Here is a 17,447-nt window from a genome sequence, read left to right on the forward strand (position 1 = left end):
TATAATAAATAATAGGTTAAAATTATGGGCTGAGAATTACAATGTTTATGTTGAGGCCCAAGCGGGTTTCAGGTCAAAAATGAGTACTGTTGACAATGTATTTGTATTAAATGGTATAATATCGCATTTGTTGAATCAAGGGAAGCAATTGTATACTTTATTTGTTGATTACACGAAGGCTTTTGATTATGTGGTAAGAGATAATCTATGGTATAAATTAATAAAATTAGGACTGCGAGGTAACATTTTAGATATTGTAAAATCAATTTACGAATCAGTTAAGTCTAGAGTTAAATATTGTAATACCTTAAGCGAAGAGTACTCTTGTATGTTAGGGGTCAGACAGGGGGAGTGTTTATCTCCCTTTTCATTCACAATATTTATCAATGATTTGGAAGATGTATTTATTAATAGTGATGCAGTTGGAATAGATGTTAATATGTTTAAAGTATTTTTACTGTTGTATGCAGACGATATAGTTATATTTGCAAATTCTGCTGAAGAATTACAAAACAATATTAATCTGTTACATAATTATTGCATGCTTTGGAAACTTAAGGTGAATGTTACAAAAACAAAAATAATGATTTTTAAAAAAGGAGATAGTATTCCAAGAAACATAGAATTTCTATATGATGGTTTTAGGATTGAAATTGTCAATAAATTTTGTTACTTAGGTATAGTATTTACTTGTGGAGGGTCACTGAGTACAGCCTAAAATACTTTAGCAGGCCAAGCACAAAAGGCAATATTCAAATTAAATAAATATTTGTATAAGTTTACTTATATATCATCAAAACATAAATTGGAATTATTTGATAAGCTTGTGTCACCTATTTTAAACTATTGCAGCGAAGTTTGGGGTTTTGTAAATGATTTATCCGTCGAGAGGGTGCACATGCAATTTTGCAAGAAACTTTTAGGAGTTAAAAAGGTAACTCAAAATGACTTATATATGGCGAATTGGGTCGAGTATCTTACAGAACAATTCACATGTATAATATAGTAAAATATTGGTTAAAAATGTTACAACTTGGTCATAACAAATATGTTTTTATTACATACCCATTGTTAAAAAACGACTTTGAAAATCATGGTAGACGTAACTGGTGCTCTTTACTTAAAGATTTACTTTGTTCGCTGGGATTTGTAGATGCTTGGATATATCAAGGTGTAGGTAATGTTGATATGTTTTTATATATGGTTAAACAAAGATTTAATGATCAATTTATACAAAATTGGAATTCAAGAATAAACTAGAAATTGCTTTTGTAAAAAAGCACATGTCTCCCCCAATGCAAAGTCCTATAGGCAAGAAGTCAATAGGGGTCAGGAGCGAAAGTCAAAGAGACATTGATGGTTGGCTGCAATAGGGATCATCTACTTGGCATGTCCAGTCATCCTGCTAAATTTCAACACTATTGGCCTAGTGGTTCTCAAGTCACTCTTCAGGCTCCTGTGACCTTGACCTTTGATCAAGTGACCTCAAAATAAATAGGGGTCATCTACTCTGCATGTCCATTCATCCTATTAAGTTTCAACATTCTAGGTCAAGTGGTTCTCAAGTTATTTTCCAGAAATGATTTTACATGACCAGGCCCCTGTGACCTTGACCTTTAATAGACTGACCCCAAAATCAACAGGAGTCATCTACTCTGCATGTTCAATCATCCTATGAAGTTTCAACATTCTGGGTCGAGTGGTTCTCAAGTTATTGATCGGAAATTGTTTTCCATGTTCAGGCTCCTGTGACCTTGACCTTTCACAGAGTGACCCCAAAATCGATAGGGGTCATCTACTCTGCATGTTCAATCATCCTATGAAGTTTCAACATTCTGGATCAAGAGGTTCTGAAGTTATTGATCGGAAATTGTTATCAATGTTCAGGCCCCTGTGACCATGACCTTTAACGGAGTGACCCCAAAAACAACAGGGGACATTTATTCTGCATAAACAATCATCCTATGAAGTTTCAACATTCTGGGTCGAGTGGTTCTCAAGCTACTGACCGGAAATGGTTTTCAATGTTCAGGCCCCTGTGACCTTGACCTTTAACGGAGTGACTCCAAAATCAATAGAGGTCATTTACTCTGCATAAACAATCATCCTATGAAGTTTCAACATTCTGGGTCAAGTGGTACTAAAGTTATTGATCGGAAATGGTTTTCAATGTTCAGGCCCCTGTGACCTTGACCTTTGACAGAGTTACCCCAAAAACAATATGGGTCATCTATTCTACATGACCAATCATCCTATGAAGTTTCAACATTCTGGGTCAAGTGGTTCTCTAGTTATTGATCGGAAATGGTTTTCAATGTTCAGGCCCCTGTGACCTTGACCTTTGACGAAGTGACCCCAAAATCAATAGGGGTCATCTACTCTTCATGACCAATCATCCTTTAAAGTTTCAAAATTCTGAGTCAAGGAGTTCTCTAATTATTGATCGGAAATTGTTTTCAATATTCAGGCCCCTGTGACCTTGACCTTTGACGGAGTGACCCCAAAATCAATAGAGGTCATCTACTCTTCATGACCAATCATCCTGTTAAGTTTCAACATTCTGGGTCAAGTGGTTCTCTAGTTATTGATCGGAAATGGTTTTCAATGTTCAGGCCCTTGTGACCTTGACCTTTGACAAAGTGACCCCAAAAACAATAGGATCGTCTACTCCAGCAGCCCTACAACCCTATGAAGTTTGAAGGTTCTAGGTCAAATAGTTCTCTAGTTATTGCTCGGAAATGAAGTGTGACGTACGGACGGACGGACGGACGACCGGAAGTTCTAACGAAACGGTCTTTATGTGACTCCCCCATTGTTCTCTCTATTGTTCTAACAGTCACATAAAAAGAAAAATAGTCACATAAACAGAACGGAATGAATGACATCAAAGAGAAAGTACCGTTATGCAGTCACTTAACCATCATTTCGCGGGCACGGACGGACGGACGGAAGGAAGGACGGACGGACAGGGCAAAAACAATATGTCTCCCCCAAGGGGGGGAGGGGGGCGGGGGGTGAGACATAATAATTCTTCTAGAGCTTTATTGTATAAGAGAATTTCAATTTTTAGATTTCAGCCGTATCTTGAATATTTTAATGTAAATAAATTTTGTATATCTGTTACAAGTTTAAAGGTATCTTCTCATAAATTACAAGTAGAAGCTGGAAGATGGGTAAGACCAATTAGTACACCATTAGATGAAAGGAAATGTATTATTTGTCAAAAATTAGAAGATGAATACCATTTTATAATAGAATGTGATTTGTATAATGATTTAAGAAAACATTGGCCCAGTTGTTCAAAACTTTCGTTAAATATTTAACGATGATATTTTCGTTAAACAGCTGAAGGCTCGTTAATTATTTTGTTAAATTTTGCTGTTAAACTGTTCGGTTGTTCAGAATTTTTAACAATAAAAAATTTGTTAAATTAGCGCAGCTTCGTTAAATATTTCGTTAAATTTTTTCGTTTAAAAGATCTGTTGTTGGTGAAACGTTAGTACAATAATTCTGTTAAACTATGCAGTTTAACGATAAATTTAACGCAAATTTTAATTCACCTCAGGAGGTACTTTAAAATGTTCGTTAAGACTTAACGAAGAAATTCAAGATGGCTACCATGTCAAGATATTTCCCAATTATTTTCAAAACTTGTGTATTTCACAACATTTCTTTGAAACACATGCCTGAAACTTGTTTTGAGAGATTTTATCAACAGTTCTTATGATTTCATGTCATTTCATTTAGTTTTGAAGGACTGACAACACCAAACTCTTCAAGCATGCTATGTATAGCTAGTAGAGTATAATAGGCCTCTGTAAAATAAAACTGATATAAGATAAGAGAAATTTTACTACGGGTATAGCATTTATAAAACAATATTCAATAAACAAATATTTCATCGTTATACTTCCTGACCTCGCTGAATATGGTTGGAATGCCAGATAGTTTATTGGAAAAGCCAGTAATGCAGAATAAGAGAAAAGCAGGAGATACCCCTTCTCATTAGTTCAGAAATACATGTTGATCTCCACTTCCTTTGCATTTATTTGCAATCGTAAACACAACCTCAAAAAATAACAACACATTTTGAAGTTGCTTACAACAATGAGAATATGACAAAGGAAAATCGATAGGTAAATACACAGTGCCTAACAATCAACTGTCCTATTTTTTTTATCGAAATCTCTACTAAAATTCAAGTGCATACTTTTCTTTATTTACTAAATTATTTCGATTATTTCTGCTTACAACATATCAAAATAAAAAAAAGTGAATGAGGCCCTGACAAGATTAACGAAAAAAACTTGATCCTGTGCAATTTTCCACCATCTAAAATGTTCTTTATTCTGTATAAAACTAACCCAGGTGTGTAGCGTTACTATGTACCTTTATTTCTCTTGCATAAACTGTTAATACTAATGAAAAACATATTATGTAAGTAAGAAACATGCTTGATTCATGTGCTGTATTTATAAAAGGGAGGTAATAAAAATTGTTACTTATTGCAATTAAATACCAACATTCAGAAGTATTAAAATATTTAAAGTGCCAATAAGTTTGGTAAAGTATATATTTTGAAAATGTACCTATAGTATTTATTTAAATTTGTATTAAAAACTCTTTGAATTGCCAAAATAGATACAGTATATTAAAAAAAATTGGACAGGTACAATATATGATTGACATTTATGATACTATGCAAACTAAATAAATTTATAATTATTAGAAGTAGCACGATTATGATAAACTATAACATGAGTGTGACCAAAAGCTTATAAAATCATCTGAAACAACCCTCAAGTTAAATGTTGAGTGTCAAGCAAGAGAGTTACCAGTACTTTTCCAACATATTTGGTATAACACAACAGAGACACACAAAACCATTGTGTTCCATTAGGGCCAGCGCCTACTCCCAATGAGCATGAAACGAGTAGGTATGACGGAAAGATAGCCAAGCGTGACAGTACAATGGCAACTGTACAATTGTGATAACACGACAGTATGAAGGCGAAGCGCAAACAGTATGCTGGCATTTTTAAGTGCAACAGTACGATGGTGACAGCCCGTCATATTTTTGTGCTTTGCCATCGTACTATCACACTTCATCATCAGTGTCATGCTTTGCCATCGCACTGTCGCACTTAACCATTGTAGTATCACCATTGTACTGTCACGCTTCACCATCGTACTGTCGCACTTCACCATCGTACTGTCATGCATAGCCATTGTATTGCCGTGCTTCACCATCTTAATACTGCACTTTGCCATTGTACTGTCACACTTATCAATCGTACTGTTACGCTTCACCATCATACTGTCATACTTCGCCATCGTACAATTTTGTCTTTGCGCTCACAGGGAGCAGGCGCTTGCCCTAATGGAACACCTTAAATAACCATTGAGCCATTGAGGCAGTATATCTCCTGTGACTGTTTATTTAATATTCTTTATTTTGATGGCTATTTGGAAGTATTAAGTGGTTGTTTAAAGCAGGTGACTGCTTCAGACAAGTTGAAATAAGAATGTGAAGTCAGTTTGAGAAGTTAGCTGATTGGCTGCTTAAGAAAAGTGGCTGCTTAAAAGGTGGCCATTTAGGCCGGTTCAACTGTAGTCACTTTCAAAATAAATGTTTAGTATCTGTACCTACTCTAAGTGGTAAGTGTTATGAAGAGGGTTAGAGGTTATAACACACTAAATAGTTTTTGTTCTTTATTCTATATAAAATTGACCTATTTCCATTATGTCCACAGCACACATCAGGACCCACTTTAAATGTCTGTAAACTACATTTTCTTGAAGAATATTGTCGGTGCTAAATAAAAATCAAAAGAAAAGTGGAGGTCATGAGGCCGCGATCATATTGAATAGGACAAGTATTTGCACGCTGGGGAAAATACTTCATGATGGACCTGTCAATTCTTTACTTTATGGGTGAAACAGGTCTCATAAGCGTAAATACGACTAGCTTCTACTGATTATAAAAACATACCGTACGATTTGTTGTGAATTAACTGTTGTTGTACTTTTAGTAGTTCAACCGCCACCCTTGTTTAAGAGCAACATTTAAAAAACACGTTTTTTTCATCCTCAAGTAATAAGTAAGTAGACTCGCCCAGTTTAATCAATCTAGACGCATAATCTAACTATACGAGCGTCTATTTCACCCGATTTACATTCGGAACATTTTCACGCGTTTCGGGCTTTATCGTATGTTTAACATGGGATTTTTGAACCGTCCAAGATGTTGGAAATGTTTGTCTCATTGTTTATTTTTTTTAATAAAACTGTTACTGCTTTCATTGTTTACCACTTTTTTTCCACCCTTGCCCGAAAAAACAGTAATGAGTTTGTACACTGTTCAGACAATTGTGCTCTGTTGAAATTTAACCAAACACAAGTTTACCTGCATAAACAGAAAGCATGATATGTCACCATGCGCGGATCCAGAGTGGGGGTACCGGGGGTCCGGACACCCTCTGGAAAATCTTTAAAAAAGGAAAGAAGACAAGAAGGAAAGAAAATGTTTTTCGAAAAAGGCAACATTAGGACTGCATGTAAAGTATATGCGGCTGCTGCTACATACGACCCCGACATAATTCATATTATTTATCTAAAAGAAACTAAGAATTTTACCTTCAAGAAAGCTTGATTTTATCATTTTCCCAAATTTAACAGGTTAGTCCATAAAACTGTCCCAGAATGCAAAAAATGAACTGCTAAATTTCAAAATGTCCAGGGGCGGAGGGGGGGGGGTGGGGGCAAGGGGATCGGCCCCCCTCTGAGAAAATTGGCTGTGTCCGTCCATGGTCACTATACCTGTCCAGTACTGGACATTACGGTAAACGCTTCTTTCCTGCACAAATGACAATTTCGCAACTTCTGTCCGGTTTGTACAAATTTCTGGCCGCGATAAACCATTTGACTTGTTTCATTATGAAAATGCTAACTACATGTCCAGCATAGATCTGTCATGTGATTTTAGCAAAAACAAATTGCAAAGAAAATAAGGAAAATGGCTCTTAGTGACAGAGCAAAAAAACTGAGGACTATTTGAATCTGCTATTATGAGACTACCATTTTTTTCCCCGCAATTTTTCTATTAAGTGTCTGTATGCCTAGAGGTAGGCTAGCCACTAGACTGATAGTAAAGAATTTGTCACAAAATTTCAGATTTTTGTGATTTTATTTTTGTTTTCCATAATAGTGACAAAATTAGTGCCAGTCTATTTTACGGAATGTGATATTGTCTCAGAGAAGTGATGGTAATGTTGGACCTAGGATAATATAGACTGGCTATATTCACAACTTTAAAAACAAAAATTAAATGAAAAATATCATAGTCAGGAGCTAGTCAATGTTAGATGTTGCAGGAAATTTTAAGAGAGGACCATGGATATGCATGACCTTAAGATGTTAATAATATGGTTACTTTATTCATTCTGAATATTTATTAACTCAAAATGCTGCCTCCAGAAATACTGCATAAGCATCACCATGATAACTATGGTTATTATTACATTTTAAACACCAACTCCCCACAACCTGCAAATCAAAGCTTGTGTTTTTAAATTTAAGCCATGATGTGAAATTAAAATTGCTGTTATATCTCTGCTTAAAGATATATATAAAATAGTACTTTTTAATGACTGCCATGTGAATTAAATTATGGTATCACACCTAATATCTGATAATCATTCTAACAAATGGTTACTTTTTTCAGTCTTTAGAAATGTCTGATGATTTAGATTTACCCAGACATCTCTGTTACAGCTGTAAGTTTAACTTGGAAATTAATTTAGGCTGCTAACATACATGCATTCTTACAAAATATTTTTGATAATACAGAATTTAAGTAGTTTGTTAAACACATTTTATGCAGTCAAGGGCCTTTTACATATATATCATTGTTATTTTATAAATCATAAAAAGATAAGCTATGAAATCTTACACTCACAAAGATCATGACATGCAAAATAATGGGGGACAGAATAGTTGAAAAGGAGAAAGCAGATTAAGGATTTCTACAGCTAGAAATTAGATAGTTGCTGGATAGTTAGTGGAGTTTAAAATTGTTTAAATTTAACTATAAAATATAGAAAAATCTTTAACTTTGTTTAACCACAGCTGCTGCTTCCTGGACATGTCACAGGCTAGTCCACTAGCAAAGTATCTAGCTAGTACCTGCTTGGATTTGAAGTTAAATTCCACAAACATTAGTGACTGTTGATATTAATTGCAAGTACTGCATGCAAATAATATAGTGAAAGGAAAATTAAGTTGGACTTTTTAGTTATTTTTCTGTCCACACTCATTTATACATTACATCTAGGTATAATACACCAAAAGAATTTTATTTTACATATGTGTAGGAGAATGTAATGAATGGTGGAGTAAGTAAAATGCTGTCAGGTGCCACATTTACACAACTATATAGTTTACCTACTGAATAAGACTAGGGCTGATCTATATTTTCCAAATAATGCAACAGGATTTGAGAATATGATAAATATATATTTCAAAAGGGCACATAGGGTATATTTCCAGTTTCACTGTTTCACTGTTTCACTGTTTCACTGGAAAAAGTATATAAGACAGCAGAAAGTAAAAATTCATACACTTGGACAAGGAATTTTTCATCTTTTTTTTTTGTACAATCATGCAGTTCTATCTTTTATTTTTTAACTTTGATATAATACAGAAATGCCAAATCCTTATTACTTTGTCCAAAAAAAAGTTTAATATTGTTTACATGATTTGTTAGATACATAATAATTCTGGTAAAAATTTATGGTTACATATTATTAAATCAGCAGCATTTTAGCAGAAGAATTAAGCTATATTACATTTTGATATTTAATGTTTTCACTATTCATGATTTTACATACCTCCATGTGGTTTTATTCTGTCTAAAATCATAACATGTAATATTACTCTTGTGATAGTAATCTCAGGCAATGAAATGGATTTTTAAATATATTCTGTTATCTCCAAAAATTATTTTGGCTGATTCTCTGTTTCAGTTTGTATTTTACTAATAATTTTTATCTAAAAAGTCTGTCTGTAATAATATTACAGACAGAGACATTTTTTTTTTACAACCAGGTTCTAAAATACAAGTATTATAAAAGAGAACAATTTGATTAATTATATACACTAAGGGATGTTTAGACCACCATTTAACAATAAAACAATTACACAAGTCTGTATTCCCACATGCATGTTTTGCAGTATGGTGTAAAATTACACACCCCCCCCCCCCCCCCCCCCCCCCCCCCCCTTTAATTGATATGCACTTGATATTAATGTGAAGTCATGATTTTCTGGAAATTAATAAGCTGAAAATTGATTCTCTCATTGTAAATAGACAAATATTGCAAAATTTAACCTTAAGTAACTTCATTTGAGAAATCTAAATACATCAAATACTAAATGTGACAGTCACTGAAAACATGCAGTTTTACTGCATTTGGGAATTGAAGTTCCAATTTTCATGTAACAGACTGTTTTTGAGGCACTTAAATTGTTTTTTAATGTAGCTGAAGTTTTGGGTAATGTTAAAAATATATTTTGCTGGAAATACCAGTTAAAACAAGATACTAGATGCATCTAATAAATTGGAAAATACTCATATTAAGTTTTGGATTATAATGTGAATGGTGGTAATGTTTTGTTGTGGCATATATAGCAGCAAAACGTCAAATTCTTATTAATGGAATAAATACAAAATAACACATTTTGAGTCATTTCTGTCTACAAAATGGTACTTGATGTAGCTTAATTTGCAACATTTTTGCTTTAAAAAAAGTGTTAAAAATTATACTTTTTATTGTTGGGATAAGAATTCAATCTTATAATCTGGCTTCAGAGTATTTAGGTATGTCTGTAATTTAAATGTTTGACATAATCATACTGGTCACTTACATACTGAGGCAAAGTACATTTTTTTCTTTGTAGACTATACATTTTCATTTTTACCAAATTTACAAATAGCTGTTTAATGTTACAAGTATGGAACAAGCTTTATTACTTTTTGATATAAATGTATAGCCTCAAACTTCTGGTAACACTTAGGGGGTCAAGTCTCATGTAAGATCTAAAGTGTTCTGATGCAGGATAAATTTGATATGAATATTTCTAAGCATTCTTATTTTTATTTAGCATAAAACTCTGCCTGAAAATGAGACAGAGTTTCACATGTAAATCCCAGGCACATATCTTAAGGGTCAGTGCTACACTTTTGGACCATGCACATTTAATCAATTGTACCAAGAGCTTTACATATATATACATTGTACTTCTTTCATTGTATCTAATGACATTTTTCACTTTTAATATATTCTATTCAAAGACCTTTAAATTATTAATTTAGGGAAGTAATTCTGGTTTAATTTGCTAGACTAAAGTATATCTTCTAAAGTGGGTGATTATTAAAGATGACAATTAATATTCAAACAGGAACTAAAATGTACAAAATTTGAAATAAAAAATAGAGCCAAATTTCTATGTACAAATTGTAAAATGCATGTTTAATTTATTTTTACATCTTTTTGTGATTATTGCCTCTGTTTAAGACTTGGTTTTTAAATCCGTATATTTCTACTAATTTCAATGAAAGATCTTTTTAAAAAAGTCTTTATCAACCATTTCATGATCAACAAAAGGGAGATAGTTATATGAGCCGCAGCATGTTAAAACCAACATAGTGCGTTTGCATCCAGCATTGATCCAGACCAGACTGCGCGGATGCTGCTCGCTTTCAAAGCCTATTGCATTAGAGAAAATGTTAGCGAACAGCAAACCCACACTGTTGGTTTTCTAAGTCGCCATATGACCTAAAATTGTGTCAGTGCAACGTTAAACCCAACCAAAAAACATAAAAAAAAATATTGGTTTTCCCATGGCGTGGCTCATATTTAGGAACATAAACTGCTGCTTTACTTTTAATTTTAAAAGCAAATCTGTGTCATTCTTAAAAATAATTGTTTCTATATTCCTAAATAATATTTGAGAAGTACACGTGATCAGAGATAACAGCTTCCACAGGACACAAATCAAATTGACTGTCTAAATAAAAGAAAATAACAAAAGATATACCCCGAGGTGGGGCCTCAAAATTGAAGGGAGTTAATCCAGTCAGTACTTCCTTTGACATTTCTTGGAAGAAGATGTAATGTAGTTTTACATAAAATTGGAAGAATAACAAAAGTGCTTGGATAATAACCTTGATATAACTTGCAGAATTATACCTGAATGTGGATGTATTGCAAGTAACTAGGAAATATTGGGATATGAAGTGGATAAACTTTGGAGAATAACAAAAGAGAAGGTAGCGAAAACGTGTGACAAAATATGAAAGATTACTGGCACTTTACATGGTGTTGACTTGTTGTTTTGTATTTTGAACTAGAACAACAATCAACTAAATGTGCTGTCGTCAGTAAAGTCTACAAAAACAAGTGTCAGTGACATTACTAGTTAAAAGAAAGAGGGACTGCATACAAATTATATGCAAGAATGGACAACATGAAAAGCTATTAGCTACACAAAAGGCCAAGGTAACACATTTTTTGGTATTGAAGCATTTTTTCAATGTTATAAGAGGAAGTGTAAAAAGTGGTGTATTATGGGATATGATGTCCTTGTTAAATTTTTAATGATTCGTTAAAATTTTTAACGTTTCGTTAAATGATTTAACGCTTTGTTAGCTAACAAAAATTTTAACAGCACTTTCAACAACTGAAAATTTAACATTTCGTTAGCTAACGTAATAATCAAAATTTAACGACCGTTAACTTAACGATTCGTTAAATTTAACGAAAGTTTTGAACAACTGGGCCAATATATACCAAGAAAATACTTGATTAGGCCAAATATGTTTAAATTTATAGAACTTTTGAACTCCGAAAATAAGAAAATAATACAAAATTTAGGAATATTTATATTTAATGCATTCAAACTTAGACAGTCTACTTTGTAATACTCTGTATTATTATGTTTTATGTTATGGTTGTAGTTAAATGTGTGTGTGTTTTTTTCAGGTCTTGTATTTCGTTTCGACAAGGCTGTGATTGAACTGACTGTTCTTTATATGTTGTTTTTAAATGTATTGTTAATTATGCTTCTGTTTGTTGATTTGAATAGATCTATGTCAAGTTGTACAACTCTTGTAAACTTGTCAAAGATGACCTTCTCCGTTTTGTTTTGTTTGTTTGTGTATTTTATGGTTGTGACTTTGTCTTTTCTGTCGCTCGTCTACATGTTATATAACTCTTTATAGTAACTTTTGTATCGTGATGTGCACCACTGTTTGCTGTATGTCTTGTATTATGCAATATTTATGTCATGATGGGCTTTTAAGCCTAAATGATTTGCAATAAAATTGTCTTGTCTTCTCTCTTGTCTTGTCATCAATAACATAACAAATAAATCTAGTTTTTATTTAGGCATTATATAGAGTTTATGAACTTATGCAGTGGACCATACATGCAAATACAAATAAATATATATACACAATAACGTTACAAATGTAAAGCATCAGTTGTTAGTACATATTCCAATTATCATAGCTGTATTAAAATTAGAACTGTTACGTCACATTATACACATTAATCCATAAATTATGTACAACGTGAGATGAGACTTATGATCAATTAAAATGATGACAATATTGGTTTCTAATGACAAAAGCTTTATGCACGTACATAGTTAAGTTCATTTTACTACCATCATTGGTCAGAAGCCATTATTTAAATAACTCTTTGGTATATTTGGTCTTGACCAGTAAATTTTTTTTAAATACTTCTTCTCAGTTCATTAAAAAGCAAGCATTCTAATACAAAACGAAATTCGTCATCTAAGTTATTATAATACTGACATTTTCTTCAAGTGTAAAGTATTGGGACAGGTATATACCACATGCCTGCTTCAATTTCTGGTCTATGTGTAGAGTCTCTTAGTGTAACAGGTTCATTTCTAATCTTATATACATTTACTAATTGTAAATAGGGTTGAAACTGAAAACATATTGAACAGCAAAAGAAACTATCCAGTTTTATAACTGGGGTATTTTTTTTAAAAATCTTTAATTTATAAATCACTTGTGTTTTTCATATCAAATAACACTTGAAGAACTTCCCGTGTAAAATTTTAAAAAATCAATCAACCGTGAAGTCAGTAGTCCCACAATAGCCGTTTTGCACGAAATTCACGTGCGCCTCTAATTAACAATTTTCTTTGTGAAATTTTATTGTCATTGGAAATATTGATAATTGACTAACTCGAAAAACAGCATAAAGTTTAGAAAATAATATTGGTTGCACCGCACGACTGAATCAAATTTAGCGCAAGCGCCCAGTTGGAATGTTACAATGCAACTGACGCGCAGAAGATATAGCCTTTCTAACCTTGGCTATTGTGGGACTACTGACTTCACGGTGGATTGATTGTTTAAAATATATCACGTGAAGATAGGCGATACACATACGAGCCCATAGAAAGGTCATGAACAGGGATGAGAGGCCCCACCAGCTCTCACGAGTCTACGATTCGGTTTTCGTCACGGAAAGTGACGGAAATCATCGAACATGACCGATCTCGTGCAGTTCGTCATTCTGATGATGGCCTCAGCTGAGGTCGAAACCGTCAATTAGTAAGTAATTATTTGTGTTGTGATTAGAGGAAAAATATTATTAAAAAAATTGGATTATTACCAACACGATGAACTCTTTCAAGGATATCTTCAAGTGTAATTTTGATATGAAGAAACAATTCAAATTTGAAAAATTAATTTTTTATTTCATAATATACCAGTTATACATTTGGATACTTTTTTTTGCTGTTCAGTATACAACGTTTTGCTCTTCAAGAATCGCTAATATGAGACATCCATTTTCTTTATATAAATACATCAGTTAATCTAGTTTTTATTTATTTATTTTATTTATTTTATTTGGGTTTTACGGCGCACCAACACAGTATAGGTTATATGGCGCCAAACAGGACTACAAATTTTGATTTCACATCTCATTTACATCGAAATAAAAACATGAGGTATGGAATCAAAATTTGTATACCTGCTGGAATCACAGAGTTACAGCAAAACCAAGTGTTAAGACCCTATTAGTCGCCTCTTACGACCATGCAAGGGTAAGGCAGTGGTTCCAATTCTTTTCATACACAGATCGTCCCAGAACCACATGGGGCTAATCTAGTTTTTAGCACAGATATAAATAAATAATTTTCACCGACTCCCTGGAATAACCATACATCATAAAAACCAAGGGATTGCAATAAAACATTCACTGATTTTGCCCAAGAATTAGTTTTCCTTTACTTCTAATTGTGTGCACATCAGATCATAAACAGCTTATATATATATATATATATATATATATATATATATATATATATATATATATATATATATATATAATATTATATATATATATATATATATATATATATATATATATATATATATATATATATAATAATATGAGATTTCTGCATTCTAGGCAACACCTAATTTCATATAAGATTTTATTATGCTACCCGAATGGGGAAGCATATATGTCGCCGCTTCGTCCGTCCGTCCGTTCCGCAATTCTTGTCCGGGGTTTTTCTAAGCAACCACTTACTGAGTTTAGCAAAACTTTATAGGAAGCCCGCTCCAAAGAGGGGATGTGCATATTATCTTCATGTTCAGGTCGGATGATTTTTCATTGAGTAATTGCCCTTTGATTATTCAAATACTGCTTATCTGGAGTATACCTCAGCAACAAATTGCTGAACTTCAGCGAAAACGTCATACGAATCTTCATTTCTTAAAGGAGATGCACGCATTATGTTTCGGTTAGATGATTTATCACTTAGTTATTGCCTTTTGGTTATTCAACATTAGTAAACTATAATGCTACTCTTGTCCGGAGTAATTCTCAGCAATCTCTGGCTTGAATTTTATGAGAATTAATAAGAAGATTAACCCTAACAGGAGATGTGCAAATTATCTTCACATTTCGGTTGGATGATTTTTGCTGAGTTATTGCCCTTTGGTAATTCAACAATGATAAACAATAGCGTCATCTTGTCTAGAACATTCCTCACCAACCGCTACTTGTCCCAGGTGTTTGCAAATTCTGAAATGATGACAATATTACAAGTATATTTTATAAACACTTTTGATTTTTAACTTGTTCATGTCTTTACATCTAAAAACCGAAATACTATCGCAAACACATGGATAACATCGCAAAAATCCTGAAATGACAAAAAAAGTTCTGCTATTTTGTTCTGTTTAGATGTTAATTGTTAGACGATATGGTGGCATAACGAAGTTGAAACTAATAAATATTGAAGAGAAATACCTAAAATATCGGCGTAATTCCGAGATTTGCTATTAGCGCAGGCAAGGCAATCCGCGAAAAAACCAATGTAATAAATAAATAAATAAATGAATAAATGCAAGATTTATGTAAGTTGTAACTTGGAGCGGATTTCTAAAGCTTTTTGTTGATGATATTTGTAACAATAAAGGCATCTTAATAAAAACTAAAATATTCTATTCCCTTTTTACGAAAGTTATTTACTAAGTCTGTCCAACTTTAATTGCTTAACCAGGTTGAAATCAACAGCCTATATGAATATTACTTAAAAAAAATAGCGAAGAGCAGGTAAACTTGGCCAACAAAAGTAGTTTGTACTCGCGTTTTATTAATGACAATAATTTATTTTGTGAATATTAAACTATAATGGTAACTGTTTAAGAAAATATTTAAAACATCGGTGGAATGTCAAGCTTTGCTATTAGCGAAGGACAGGCAATCCCGCACAGAAAAACAAATGTAATAATTTGTTGTCATTGTATGGTTGAAAACGCTGAATGGAATTTAATTTCATCACTTTTAAAGAAACAGATACTTAAATTATCCACGTAAATCCTGAATTTGACATAAGAGAAGGATACGATCTTAGGGCAAAATGTTAGAAACATGCACAATTTCATGATTTGTTTTTAATATCATTAATTAATTTCTTCTTCGTTTCATCTACAGGACGTCACACTGTCACGAATATTTTAGTTTTATAGACTTGCAATTAAAAAGTTTATGTGCTCGAGTACATGTAACTCTATGTAGTGAGTCGTCCCGTTCCTTAAATAAATCTCTAACAGAATATATAAAAACTGAAAAATGTCATAAAATGTTACTCCAATGTGATTGACAACTTTTAGTTTTAATGAGTATAAGCCCAAACACAGCAAAGATTAAAAACCTTTACGGATCATGACGAATATATATCAGTGTGCAATCTAATTATTAGATACTTGTATTGCATATTCAATGACTTTTATCACCCAGACATAACATCATGGAAATTCACAGAGGTTGAAATCTAATATAGAAGTTATATATGAACTAGTTTCAGAGACATTTATATGCTGTTATGTATCTCTGAGCTGAAAAAAAAACTGTATTGAAAACTAACCAGAAACTGTGGCAGATTCAAATGCCACTAACTTACCTTTTACTTTAATATGTTTTAATCCATTTTTCTTTTGATCTGGCATTAAATAAACTATGCAACACAATTTGCAGACAAATTATACACACACGTTGAAAAATAGGTATAGCTGTCTGCAGTATTTTGACTATCATATTGCAGTAGTAATCTCATTGAGGTACTCTTCTTTTCAGAAACAAACAGGCAGTATGAAATCAATTTTATGGATTTTTATAAAGATAAACTTTCTTATATATGTTTTAATGGAAGGTCACCCTAAGACACCCAGATACACACCCAGGACTTCTAGAATATTTATTTAATCTCTATTATTTATAAAAAAAATGTATTGAAGACATGTTATTACAGTTTAATTAACCTTTAGAATGGATTGATTAAAGAAAACACATCTTAAAACAGCAGTTGAAACAAACATGTTATCACAGTTAAAGGGAGATAAAGCCAACTTTACTATGTAAATTACGTATGTATTTGTTTCCTTTGAATATGGTTGTCCTTGGGTATTCTTTGTTTGTGGCTGAATTAGCCATGGACAGGGCGCTTCCCCGTGGTGTGGCCTTGGTATTATCAGTATCCACAAGTAACTAAACATGGTAATTTCTGAATGAAAGGGAAATAACTGCAACTACTTTATTACAGATAAGCTTTTTGGATTGTTCCTTTGAGTTATCATGTTTGATAGTTTCCTTTTTTCTATAAAAAAGAAAATTATCACCCATAACATCAAAATAAGTTACATTTAACAACTAAATGATAGGGTAATCAATACTTTATAGGTGTCCTGGAGTGTTTGGGGTGTGTCTTGGAGTGTCATGAGGTGAAAATACCATCTCGTTTTTTGAACTTTGTTAAAAAATGCAAATGTAACCCAAATGTATAAGCCCCTGCTCTTCCTAGCACACATAAATTACCTCCCACAAAATATC

The sequence above is a fragment of the Mercenaria mercenaria genome, chromosome 6 (assembly GCF_021730395.1).
Source record: "Mercenaria mercenaria strain notata chromosome 6, MADL_Memer_1, whole genome shotgun sequence".
Classification (NCBI taxonomy): Eukaryota; Metazoa; Mollusca; class Bivalvia; order Venerida; family Veneridae; genus Mercenaria; species Mercenaria mercenaria.